Source organism: Spermophilus citellus, assembly GCF_964194105.1.
Source record: "Spermophilus citellus genome assembly, chromosome: 5".
Classification (NCBI taxonomy): domain Eukaryota; kingdom Metazoa; phylum Chordata; class Mammalia; order Rodentia; family Sciuridae; genus Spermophilus; species Spermophilus citellus.
Genome location: NC_138186.1, coordinates 148,374,594 through 148,388,157, shown reverse-complemented (window position 1 = coordinate 148,388,157; position 13,564 = coordinate 148,374,594). Strand labels below are relative to the sequence as shown.

Genomic DNA, 13,564 nt, shown 5'->3' with positions numbered 1-13,564 from the left:
TGTTCTTCTGCTTAAAACATGTATGTAGTAGGCTAGACCCAGCCAGCCTTTGCAAAACATTTGTATCAGGTAGAGAGACAGCTTGGCATCGCCACAGGAATGCTCTTTCCTAGTGGTAAGTTAATTCTCAAAGTCACAGACCCCAGAATTCCACGCTCTTCTTGGTCACTGCGTGTGAATAGCTTCCTTCTCTTCCCTCTGGCAGCTGCGTTGTTGTCCCTGACAGTGCCCTCTGCCAGACCATGTCCGTCACCTTTAGGACATTTCTGTCTTCACTGGAGCTGTTCAGATTTCAAGTCCAGTCGGCAACAAGTGTGGCAAGATCTTTAAATGCAATAGCAAAGTTTATACCCTAAATGTTTGTCCAGCAGTTCCCTTGGCAACAGTGCTCATTTCTGACAACTCACCTTGGTTACACTCTGCCAGAGATATCATTTGTCACACCCGTTCCCAAAACAGCTCAGGTGCCTCTCAGAACCCAACATTCCAAGCAGGAGCTAAAGTTAAAAACATAACACATTTTTTAATAGAGTTTTAAAATCTGCTTAAGAGTAGTTATTAGCCCCTCTGGAGATCCAGGTCAATGAAAAAATGTAGGAAAAATAAGAAAATACAAAATGGTGCTGCACTGTGATTCCAACTATATAACAAGTGGATATGAATATGAAGAATACCATTTGAGTGGGCACAGTGTCACATGCCTGTAATCCCACCAACTTGGGAGGCTGAAGCAGGAGGATCTCAAGCTCAAGGCCAGACTTGCAACTTAGTGAGACCTTGTCTCAAAATAAAAAAATTGAAAGAATGGGGATGTAACTCAGTGGTAACGCATCCCTGGGTTCAATCCCCAATACATCCTCCCCTCAAAAAAAAAAAAAAAAAAACAAGAAAGGAATACTATCTGAAAATGAAAATAGTTATATTGTGCTATTATAAAAAATGGAGATTAAAAATCATTTTATGTTCTTGTTTGATATTATTATATTTGTTTTTATTTAAAATGTCAAAATACCTCTCATGTTTTCTTCATTCAACAAACATTTATTATACACATAATTTGTGTTTACCTTTATTTACTCCACCCTACCCTCATTTTTTTTCACCTCTTTTATGTCCTCGGGTGTTTAATCAGTCCGTTTATATCTGCACCTGTGTGCACATGCTTGCCCTCTCTAATCAAACTCTTTGATGACTAAGGACTGTTTTTGCCCTGTAAGCCTTAGCTACTCCCCTTCTGTGGATAATATACTTGAGTTACATGAAACAAGCTCAAGTTTGCATGTTCAATTTATGTACCAGATAAATTACAGGAATGGTACTTCATACCTTCCCCAACTAGGATTGGTGGTTCCCAAGACATTATAAGTAACATCTGAAGTCCAAGCCACTGTTTTGAAAGAGATGCTGGACTTCATTTAGGATAAGTATAGGTATATCGAGCAAGGATTAATTAGAGAAGCAAAACCCCCTTGAGTAATATAAAATAAGGATTCATTATGGGGCTAGAACTTATGGTTTCCATGACTAGTACTAGGCATGAACTTGCTCTGGGCCTGAGCCAGCAGTAAGGAAGGAAAGCAGGACATGAAGTAGAAGAGAACAAGGAAAAGTTAAAACCTGAGGGAATGAACTGGAACCCATGAAGACAAATTGGTGATGTGGTCATCACCTTCAGCCTCAATGATCAGATGCCTTTATGGTAAAGTCAACATACTTTACCATGGTGTTGTATCTATATCTGTCTCAGGACTCTGAGAAGCCAAAGGAGGATCTTGTGGTTGCTGGAGAAACTATAATCCACCAGGTGAGATAGCAGATTAACATTAACATATGTGACTTGCCATTGCCCTAGAGCTTCATGCCCACCTTTAGAGGCAAAAATATGGCTGCTGCTTCACCTTCACCTTCCAGATCTTGTTCAAGTCTCTCATGCCCAGACATTACCTGAAGCCATACAGAAAAAGACACTCTGAGAAATTGATTTCCACTTTAGCTAAACAGACCCAGTACAAAGTCACACAAACAGAACCCTCCACCTCTCTCACTGGAGTAAATTTGTAGAAACAACTGTACACATTCTACATGACATTTAATCCTAGGCTTGGCACTAAATCTTAAACTTCCATAATTTCTACTTGATTTTTTTAAGGGTTTCATTCGCGTGTGTCAAGTTAGGGGTGAGTCAGCCCAACAGGAGATCCTTACAGAAAAAGGATAAAAATTAAGAATCAGAACTAGAAACTACTTGAAATTATATAAATGTTCATGTCTTTTATTGAATAAAAAATAACTACTAGTAATGTAGAGGGAAATTTTCCAAATTTCTAATCTTTTCTGTCCCTGCAAAATAAAAAAAAGATGAAAGTATGGGGGAAGGAGTAGGATGCTCTGTGCCTAAAGAAGCCATTTATGTGTTCACTAATAAAAAGTCATTCAGAGTATCTAACAGCTCCCTGCTTGGACCAGGCACCATGGTAATACAGTGTCCTACCCGAGGATTGTCGTAAGAGAGATCAGGACAAGGGTCAGAATCAGTTTTCAGTGTGTTTGGATAGAGAGTCACTATGCAACAGCCTTACATCTATGCAAAATGCTGGCCACTGTACCCAAGTCTGGGCATGACCAAGGGCAGGTGGAGGACACTGATACAAGGAATATTCTCTCAGAAATAAGACAGCCCCTGGAAACCCCACTTCTAAAGTATACTTGAGATTCTTAGCTAAAAAAAAATATATATATATATATATATATATATATATATATATATATATATATACATACAGATATCCATCAAAAAGTCAAAAAACAGCCACTAAAAACATCATTATCTCACTTATTGTCATCATCGTCATGACTCCTCCTACCTGCACAATCTGCAAATAGCAGGACTTTATCCCTACACATAGATATGGAGTCCAGCCAAATACCTTTGTGGCCTAGAGCAACTACAGATCATGGACTCAGTCAACAGAAGTTGAGTGATTGGATGAAAGCCAGAAAATTCTCTACTTTTATTTCTCCCACTCTCTGGAATAAGAACACCATGCTGCATTGGCAAATAATGATCTTTAGCACTATGCTTCTTCCTTTTCCAAAGGCAGGCTGAACATCTTTATTTTGGAAACAAGACATTTTTTACATTCAAGAGTTGGGTTGGGTTTTGTTTTGCTGGTGTTGTTCCCAGTGTAATGATTATTCACATACACCTGACTAACCACCTGTCAAATTAAAAGTCAAAGGCCTCCTATCAGGAATTTTGTGGATTTATTTTCTCTGCATGGCAGCCTCATCAGGAATGACCAGTGAGAACCAGCTGGATGACCACAGCTGACTCATGCTCCATGGCCTACTACATTTGAATCCAGGTGGATCCCAGGGAACTCTAATCCCCTTATGTGGTATTTGGATGAACTAAGTTGAAAGAATGGTGTCCTTCCCTCCTCTTATTTGGAGGAGGGAATATCACAATAACTTCCATCCTACTGATTCCAGTAAGGTTTATGTAACTGTAGTTGCTCTTATTCTGAAGCACCTGGTCAGAAACTTGAACTACTGTGGGTCACACATTTTCTTATGCAAGTTAGATGGTAATGCCAAATATGTGCCTTTATAATAGATTTTTACCAGGAATAAAGAAATATAATCAAGTAAGAGGAACCACGTTGAAACCTTCATGAAAACTCTGGTGAAAGCATTTGGTTTTGCAGCCATTTCTCCAGGGTGAACCAATAAGTATTAAATGTATGCATGTTAAGTGGTAACGATTCTTCAAGTTAAGTGAAAACTCCAGTCATTTCAATATTCACCAACCTACAAGCAGTTCAATTTTAAATTCATCTAATTTTTATTAATAATCATGATAGTGTATTAAATCATGCTCATCAGTACAAAATAGAGCCTTTTAGCTCATCAGTATTTTGTACATTTATAAATTTTATAAAGTATAAGTACCCATTTCATAGCTACTATGCTTACAACAAAATAAAATTTTATTTTGGAAAAAATGTATTTGATTATTGGTCCTTTTCCCTAACTCATAATTCTCTTTCAAAAAAGATCACCTTCTTTTAATAATAAAACATAAATATGAAGAATTTAAAATATGTATATGAAAATGGAGTACATCTACATTTATTAAATTTAGTAAAAATGTAACATCTACCATCACTAAGAACTTGCTATAATGCCATATGCTTCACTAAGCACATTATGTGAGGTGTCTCTCAATCCTCCTAGCACTAATAGGTGTAAATGCTGTTAGCATTAGACTCATTTCATACACAAATAACATAAGGTGTAGAGAGGTCAAGTAGATATATAAGGCTACCCAGATGGTAAGTGACACAACTGGGGTTTCAGTCACAGTCCTTCTAATCCTAAAGTGTGAGCTCTGGCCTCATGAATGAATGACCTTTAACCTCAGAAGGAGTTGGTAACAGATCACTCAGAGAAGGTGGTTAAAGATCCTCTCCCCAAGAGTATCCCTGTCCCCAACACACATATATCCTTTTACCACACCGTTTTGAAGAGTTTCCTGTCGTCCCTGAAAGACTCAGGGTTTCCTTGGGGTTCATAAACCCTAAATTATGGAATGCCAATGTAGATATTTCCTTAAGTATCAAAGTGTGAGGATTTGATTGTTGACTCTCCGAGGAGCTGTGCTACACAAATGAAAATGTTACAAGAATGTGGAGAAAGAGTGACCCAGATTCTAGGACACCTGGATGCCCTGCCTATGGACAGAGCCAGTGAGTCAGAAAATAAGGGGCCCTGCCCTATGGTGTCACATAAGCCTCTTTCAATTACCATAAGAAACAAGGAAGGTATGGCTATTGTATGGAAAGAACCTCAGAGGAAGAAGAACAGGAACTGAGGTAGGACCAGACCTCTCTGAGCATGATGCTGGATCAGAAGATTGTGGATCAGAAGATTGCGCCGGTTTGGACACAACTCTCCAGATACGGTACCAGGACCATGTGTGACCCCTGTGATCTATCTTTGCTTGTCCACTCTGTTGTCTTCTTTCTGACCTACTTATTCTGACTCCAGATTGGATTTCTCATACCTCAGGGGCTCCTCTGTGTAAGCGCTATCTCCAAACTTTTACAAACTCAGATTCTACTAAAGAGCACTACTTTTTCAGAACTTCAGTTACCATGACTCCCCACGTTTCTTACTTTACCTCAGCGCTCCTCTCTTGTGTCTTTTCAGCTATGGTTTCCTCCACAAACTAATGGAGTTAATTGTCTCATTCTCAGCATTTCCCTGTTCAAAAGCCTGATTATAGTTATAGCTATGTTTTCTGCATTAGGTCAAGCTGCAGGATTTTCACCAGCTTATCATTTGACTATGTTTAGATGCCACCTTTAGTCCAGACAGAAGTAACTGGTGGCAGAGAGAGGTGTTTGTTTGTTTGTTTGTTCCTGTGGAACTGAACATGCTCCTATGCTAGACTGGCCTGAGGTACTTTCCTCATTAGCAGATGTGGGTCAGGGAATTTCCTATAGACAGGTACAGTGATAAAATTACTGGCAGAGACCCTTGGGATAGGCTGGCTATGGGAGAGTTCTGTGACACCTCACATACTTAAAACTGGTTCCATCTAGTGTCAGATCCCACACAATCAACTGGGTGTATTTAGGTGGGAACTTAGTGGCAGTAGGAATCCTCACTACTGATGAAAGGCCAAGAATTGAGGGAAACACCTGGATCTGAGACAAGCCAGTTGTGCCCAACAGTGGCCTGCCATTCAAGATGTCTGTGCCAAAGGATTTTTGTGTCAAGTTTCAGAACACACCATTTCACTGGTTGCTCACTGAGCCTTTTAAGGATGAAGCAGCTTAAAGGGCACTGTAACACAAGCACTATGACAGAATTACAGAGTAAAACAGAACTTCAAACATCATGTAATCCACCCATACATGTTGTGGAGAGGGAGACAGAACCTGAGAGTAGCTAAGTGCTAAAAGGGAAGTACACAGAGACTCGTCAGCAAGATACCTCTGTCTGGACTAAAGGTGGCATCTAAACATAGCCAAATGACAGCAAGTCGTCCCTTGCTGTCATTGAGTGCTGCCATTTTCTAGCAAAACAGAAAAAAAGAGGAAATCCTGGAAAGCAATATCTCATGCTATCAATGTTCAGTTCCAATGTGTGTGTATCTGCAGGGTCTCTCCAAGCATAACAACATATTTGGAAATAATCCAAGATCATAGACATCATGTGTCACTCAGTTATGTGCATTAACCACCAGTCCTTCACCTGAACAGTGGACTCATCACGCACCCTTCATTTATCTAGCAAACATTAACTGAACATCTGCTTTCTTTTAGGCTCTGAATGATGTATAACAAGTCTCCTCCCTCAAAGAGCTTTTATACTCTAGTAGAGGGTGTAAGTGCTACACCCAAGGGATTATGGAGATAAAGAAACAGCCAGGCATGGTGGCACACACCTGTAATCCCAGCAGCTCAGAAGGCTGAGGCAGGAGGATCAAAAGTTCAAGGTCAGCCTCAGCAACTTAGGGAAGACCGAAGCAACTTAGTGAAACCCTGTCTCAAAATAAAAAAAATAAAACGGGCTGGGGATGTGATGTGGCTCAGTGGTCAAGCATCTTTGTTTTCAATCCCCAGTACTGAGGTAGGCGGGGAGAGAGGAGGAGAAGGAGAAGGAGGAGAAGGAGAAGGAAACTAGCAGTACACCTAAAATACAGAGGTCAATGGGAAGATAGAGTGGGACTGGCAAAAGATGAGGCTAATTACCAAAGAACATCACAAACCATTCCCTCTGTCTCTACCGGCTCCCTGTTGTCTATGGAAAGAGCAAGAGGATGGCAAGCTCACTGCAGAAGCAGGGAGTGTGTACATAAGGAATATAGTGTGTGTGTGTGTGTGTGTGTGTGTGTGTGTGTGTGTGTGTGTGTATGCACTCTAAGAACCATAAAGCTCATCTCAGCCTTGGCAAAATGGCACAAGCACCTGAGAATAAAGAGCCCGTGATTAGTAGAAATACCTTGTAAAAATATCTGCTCCTGAAAAACTAGGTCTCTGAAATGTAAATGCCTTACCAAATCTGCAAGTCTGGGAAATAAACTTCCTGAATTTATCCCCCTTGGTTTTGGACAATTGTTCCAATGTCTATATGGAGAGCTTAGTTCTGGAGCAAGAAGACTAGTTAGGAGCCTCTTGCTGGGGTGGTGGGACCAGAGAGAAGGGGGCATATTCTAGAGATTGTTAAAGGTATAACTGAAAGTCCTTGAGGGTTGCTTCTGAGCTTTAGGGAGAGGGGATGTGAGAAGAAAGGAATGAGTAAAAAATTTAACCAAGTTCCTGGTTGGGGTGGAAAAAGCAGGAACCAGTAAGTTTGGTTTGGGAAATTGGAGAGAGTTGTAGTGAATCAACCAAGCATAAAGTCCTTGTAGAACCCTGGTCTGCAGATCAAGAATTCAGCAAAGGCATCAGCTAGGAATACAAGCATCAGCCTCCATACAGGAATGGTTCTTAAAACAGAAGAGGGAGGGCTATCAGAATTATTTATGGAACTTCCTCCAACTTCACCCACCATCCCTAAGAAATTCTCCAGTGCCTTTCCTCCCCACCCCTAAGCCCCATACCCTTCCAGTTCTTAAGCTCATCAACCATCAGCAGAGTAAATCATTTGCACCATTGTGGAGTGAAGGAGAGGAGAGCAGGAACATTCCCCTCAGGACACTGACATTTAAGGTTTGGGGTAAAAAAAAAGTGAGGACCTGCTGAGGACCTGCTGCGACAGCAAAATAACATAAATTCAGAGGATTAAAAACAACAGAGGGGCTAGAGTTGTAGCTCAGTGGTAGAGCATTAGCCTAGCACATGTGAGGCACCGGGTTTGAGACTTACAACCACATAAAAATAATTTAAAAATTTAGATATTAAAGGAAACAACAGAAATTCTTTTCTCACCATTTTAGAGGCAGAAAAGTCTAAGATGGAGGCAAATGCGGTGTCTCATGGTGAAGACCCACGTCCTTATAGACAGCTGTCTTCTCATTCTGACCTCACATGGAGAAGGGGCAGGGAGACCAGGTGCACTCATGAAGGGGACTAATCCCATTCACGAGGCCTCCAGCCCCAAGACCTAATCACTTCCCAAAGTCCCCACCTCCTAATACCATGACCTTGGAGACACAGGTTTCAGCATATGAATTTTGAGAGACAGAAATATTTAGATCATAGCATTAAGAACTATTGGCCCAAAGTGTTACAGAAACCCAGAAAGGATGTGAGGTGCTTTCTGAAATACAAAATATTATATATGAGCAGTGAGAATTATTTCCACTTGAGGCTTTCCCTACTTTGCAAGATCCTCCCTGTCCCCTCCAGGTCACCCTCCTGATGTTCCAGAGCATCAAGTGGTACCCCAGGGCAGAGGCTATGTGTACTTGGCCTGTGCTCAGCCCCAGAATAGCACCTGACTGGCAGGAGGCAGGAACAAGGGCTGGAGGAATGAGTGGATGATTAGGATTGCATCATTGCATTCCTGGGTCTCTGCAGCACAGAAAATATCCAGATTGTTTTTTTAAACTGAACCTAATGTGTTTATTTCTTTTTCTTGGCATATCTTTGTTTCTGTTTTATTTTATGCCTTCACAGTTTAGGAAAAACTAATCAGCTCCCTATAGATATCAAATAAAGATACATAAAGAAGTATTTCCTGTAGAGAGCTTTGTCTTTTTCCTCCTACCTCCCTTTCCCCTAGGCACCTTGTATCTTACCAGAACCCATGTTTGTTGTCTGATTTCCAGCATGTTCCTATCCAAATCAATCTGAACTAATTTTGCAAGTCAAATGTTTTGAGAGCTCACCCTAAGTGCTTTCCGAAATTCTAAACATTTAACATCTGCTTGACTGGACTCAGTTCCTAGTCTTGTAAGTCTACTTATATTCACCAATTTGGCTTGTCATAATTTATCTCTTCAAAATCTATATTATTTATTGCCCTTAATTATTGTATTATCACAGGTGTTCTGTGCTATTAATGCTCCCCTCAGTTTCTCTTACAATCTCCTGTGAGATTTTCATATCAAATTTACCAGGAGGTCATTTCTCCTCACTCTTTTTCCAGCTTTTGTAAACTTATTCCTGAGTCTCCTCCTTGCTTTAGGGTACATTTTTTTTTAAGAGAGAGTGAGAGAGGAGAGAGAGTGTGAGAGAGAATTTTTAATATTTATTTTTTTTTTTTAGTTCTCGGCGGACACAACATCTTTGTTGGTATGTGGTGCTGAGGATCCAACCCGGGCCGCACGCATGCCAGGCGAGCGCGCTACCGCCTGAGCCACATCCCCAGCCCTCTAGGGTACATTTTTAAGGATGATAAATTCAGGAAGTTTATTTCCCAGACTTGCAGATTTGGCAAGGCATTTACATTTCAGAGACCTAGTTTTTCAGGAGCAGATATTTTTACAAGGTGTTTGTACTAATCACAGGCTCTTTATTCTCAGGTGCTTGTGCCATTTTGCCAAGGCTGAGATGAGCTTTATGGTCCTTAGAGTGCATACACACATACACACACACACACACACACACACACACACACACACACACAATGCATTCCTTATGTACATACTCTCTGCCTCTGCAGTGAGCTGGCCAACCTCTTCCTCCTTCCATAGCCAACAGGGAGACAGGAAGAGAAAAGCCTCACCCGCAACCTTTGATCCCAACCATCAATTGCCTTCAGCCTCATTTCAGATATCACCCGTTTCAGTTTCAGGCCTGGCTGCAACAGCAGACAGGGAAGAGGAGGCAGAAGGCGCTCAGCAAAAAAAAAAAAAAAAAAAGGTAACATGAACAGGTGTAGGAGCCCGTCCTGGGCCTCTGGGCCCACCCCTCAACCCACGAAAATAGAAACGATTTCTTCCTCTTCTGTGGACAGGAAAGTTCAAAGCAGAAAAGGTATTGGAACAGGAAAAACATCAGACCACACCTGACTCAGATGATACAGACATGCCTGTTGGCGAGTCCAGCTCAGGATTTGTAACACCAGAGCCTCCACAGAGACAGAGAGAACAACGCCTCTTAGACATCTTGGGAGCAAGCAGTCTAGGCTATTCTTCCATGCTATGAATTACCTTGGCAACTCGGACTTCCAGTCAGGTGTCTCTCAGTACCATACTCATAGGAAAGAGAAGTTTACTTACTTGACTTGGGCCAGTGATTTCTGGACAAGTCAGCTAATAGGAGCAAAGCATTAGTACAGACAAGGACATCGGGAAAATTGCTGTCAATCCTGCAGACATCCTAACTTTCATGTATTGCATTCCAGAATAACAGCTCTTTCTTAGAGAAAATATTTGTTTTCCATATTTCTACATCTCTGAGGGTCTCAGTTCTCCCCACTATTTTTCTCTAGCAAACTTTTTTTTTCTTTTTAGTACTGGGTATTGAACCCAGGGAAGTTTTGCCACTGAACTACAACCTCCGTCCTTTTTTTATTCTTTTATTTTGAGACAGGATATCGCTCAGTTGCTTGAAGCCTCACTAATTTTATGAGGTTGACCTCAAACTTGCAATCTTCCTGCCTCAGTCTCCCAAGTCTCTGGGATTATAAGCATACATCACTCCACCCAGTCTAGCAAACATGTTAAATACCTTTTTTCCTTGTTCAAAACTGAAAATAAAAACTGTTGAAAAGTTTCTGTCATTTTTTTTCAGTCTTTGGAAAAACAAAGGAATAGACCAACTTGGAAAAGGCATCAGTTAAAATATTGGTATACAAGTAAAATAAGTAACATCCCTTACACCTCATTTTGGTTATTTATGAAGTGGTAATAATAAGATCTATGTTGTAGGATTCTTCTGAAAACAGAATATTTTATACAAAGAATCTTAAACTCAGTAGAAATGAACTATAATTATGCATGTACTTATGTATGTGCATATGTTATCTTTTTAGAGATGTAGTGACTCAAGCTGGTGATACAGCTCAGTGGTAGAGGGCTTGCCCAGTATGCCTGAGGCCCTGGGTTTGCTCCCCAGTACCATAAAATATTTTTTAAATAAAGATCTATTGCCTAACTAGGAAATAGACCAGAAAGATCTAACCTCATCTGATTAACCTCAGTGGTTAAACATATGGGTTTTCAACAAACCCACCATCCTTCATACTGTGGATCAGATCAGTATTTGTGGTAGCCAAAGGTCCTGAGCTATTGCTTAGGTATCAGATGGGTTAGGACCTTTTTTCATCTATCTTTCTGGAAACGTTGGCCCACTCAAGGTTCTCTTCTGCACCCTTGGCCCCCTCTCTTCTTCTATGGCTGGTACCCAAACATCCACAATGACTGAGCAAATTACTTTCTGCAGAATCTCATCTGAGGGCATTCTACAAACTCAAGGGAAGCTACCCACCTGGCAGAGGTGCTCTGACTGTGGAAAATTACTGATCCACACAGAACTACACAAAAACCATTCGTAAAAGTCCTAAGAAGAGCAAACACTTCCCCTGGCAAGTTTTCCAGAAGGGTCCTTGGCTGGCAGAAGCAACCACCCTCACTAGGCACCAACCAAAGGCCTGGTCCAGAGCAGTGACAAATCTGGAATCCTCTGACCCATGCCAATCAGTGCCTACTGCACAAAGGGAGCCCTTCTTACAAACTCACACTGAATCTGAACACACATAGCATTAGTTTTGGCTGTAAGGGAAAAGTCAATGTGGAAAATATAATCTGATGGATAGGGCTTGAAATAAAATACATAATATGGCACAATCTTCTAGGGCCTGAACTCTTACTCTGCAAAAGCAAAAACACTCTTTAGAAGCTAAGACTAGGACACAATGTGATACTGCAGCAAAAAGTCAAGAGTAGCCAAGGGTTTAAACATTAACAAACTCCCTCCAATTTACTATGAATCACTAGAATCTAAATAGAGAGGAAAAGGTGGATCAGGCAGCAGTTTACCTTGTCTCCCCTGTGCAAAAAATACTCTTCTAGTGCCTGGAGGCCTAGGAGACTGTCTTACAAAGGACTCTCTTACAGAAATGAAAAAGACAAGTCCTAGCCCTTGAGGAGTCTGTACCTGGTGAGGGAGGCTGGCAGGTAAATAAAACACTTGGCTCTGCATGGGAGGTGCCAAATTCTGAGTCACTGCAAAGGGCAGGAAGGTAACTCAACCTCAGGGGTGGAAGAGGGTCCCCTGAACAGAGGTCAACCTATCTGGGTCTTGGAAAGACAGCAGGATTTTGAGAGGAGAATTTTGAGAGAGCCGCAGGAACAGAGGCAGCTCAGAGGCAAGGACAGGGTGTGGCCAGGCACTGGGCTCAGCTGGGCTGTGGCATAAGCTGAGCCAAGTGGGGGTTGGGTGGGGAGGCCTTGGCCTCCAGGAAGGATGGCCTTGACTCCCAGGGCCTTTCCAGCATTTCAGATCTGTTTTTGAAATGAAAGCAACTAGCCCATGTGCATCAAGAATGAATCAATTGGAATCAGGGACAGAGTTAATCTTTATGTCTATATTTCTTTTTCTGCTATTTGAAAAAATGATCACACATGCAAATCAACAATTGGCCTTTCACTACATCCAGCAGTTACCTAACCCTGAGCATAGATTTACTCTCTTCATTAGCAATGTTCTGCTGAGGGGGTCCCGCCACCCCTGTACTGTTGGCCCCTATCAGACCAGGCCGATTTTGTCTCAGAGATTTTATTGCCTGTGTGTTCACAGCACATTGAAAGCTAAATTTAACTGCAAAAGGGTCATTAGTATCATCGCAGGTGCACAAGTCCTCAAAATTAACTATAATTTTGTTTCTGTTTTGTTTCATTTGCTGGGTTTCCTCAGCATATTCAGGATGTAAATAGAATTTAAGAAATAATTCTAAGCGGATGCTAAGTGCTTAGCTTTTTTAAGATCCTAAGAACACAATTGCATGGCTTGTTGGTAAAGTCAAAACTTTGTTGATGACAATTGAGACAGGAAATATCCAGCAGAGATGAACTATGATTATTTATGAAAGGCTGTAGCAAGAAATTATTCACTTCTTTGGGCAATTTCCACTTTGCTTGTGATTTAAGTCCTCAGAGTATATTTCATCTAGTTATTCACACAAAGTTAATGGAGCTTACTATGTTTTTGATAGTACAGCATGTTGAATCTGACTCCCATCTTCTTTTTCCTAATTATTTGTAGGCTTTCCTCACCTCAGTTTTATCTCCTTAGCACAGTCATTCTTTGTTTCAGCAGGGAGGCAATGTGTAGAGTGTTAGATGTGGTTCTGGAATGTTCTATAATGCTGGAGCCCCTGTTTCGAACCAGGTGCTGACAGATTAATTTGTGTTAGTCACCTGGAGAAGTCTTGTCTAGAGAGGTCAGAGCTATCCTTTCCCCTAATTTAGAGCAAAGAGGTGGGAGATCTTGGGACTGTGATTCCATTTCAAAGTGGCCTCCAGTCCTCCATACTGTGGGTTTGTCTCCTCAGTGATGAAATCATTGTGATTTTCCAGGTATCAAATTAAGAGAGAAGTAGTTAACTTTGGGACAGGTTGGTTGTTAGAAGCTTGCCTGTGGTGGTGATGATGAAGAAAGTTCTG

At 41.2% G+C, this 13,564-nt stretch overlaps 1 long non-coding RNA gene across 1 annotated transcript in view; it reads right to left on the bottom strand.

Moving 5' to 3' along the window:
- Positions 1 to 13,564, bottom strand: part of LOC308649214 — a 148,313-nt gene that overhangs the window by 92,364 nt on the left and 42,385 nt on the right. Inside the window, exon 2 of the long non-coding RNA XR_014022032.1 lies at positions 1,867 to 1,944. This is a non-coding gene — a long non-coding RNA (uncharacterized lncRNA). The remainder of the gene's footprint in view (positions 1 to 1,866; positions 1,945 to 13,564) is intronic.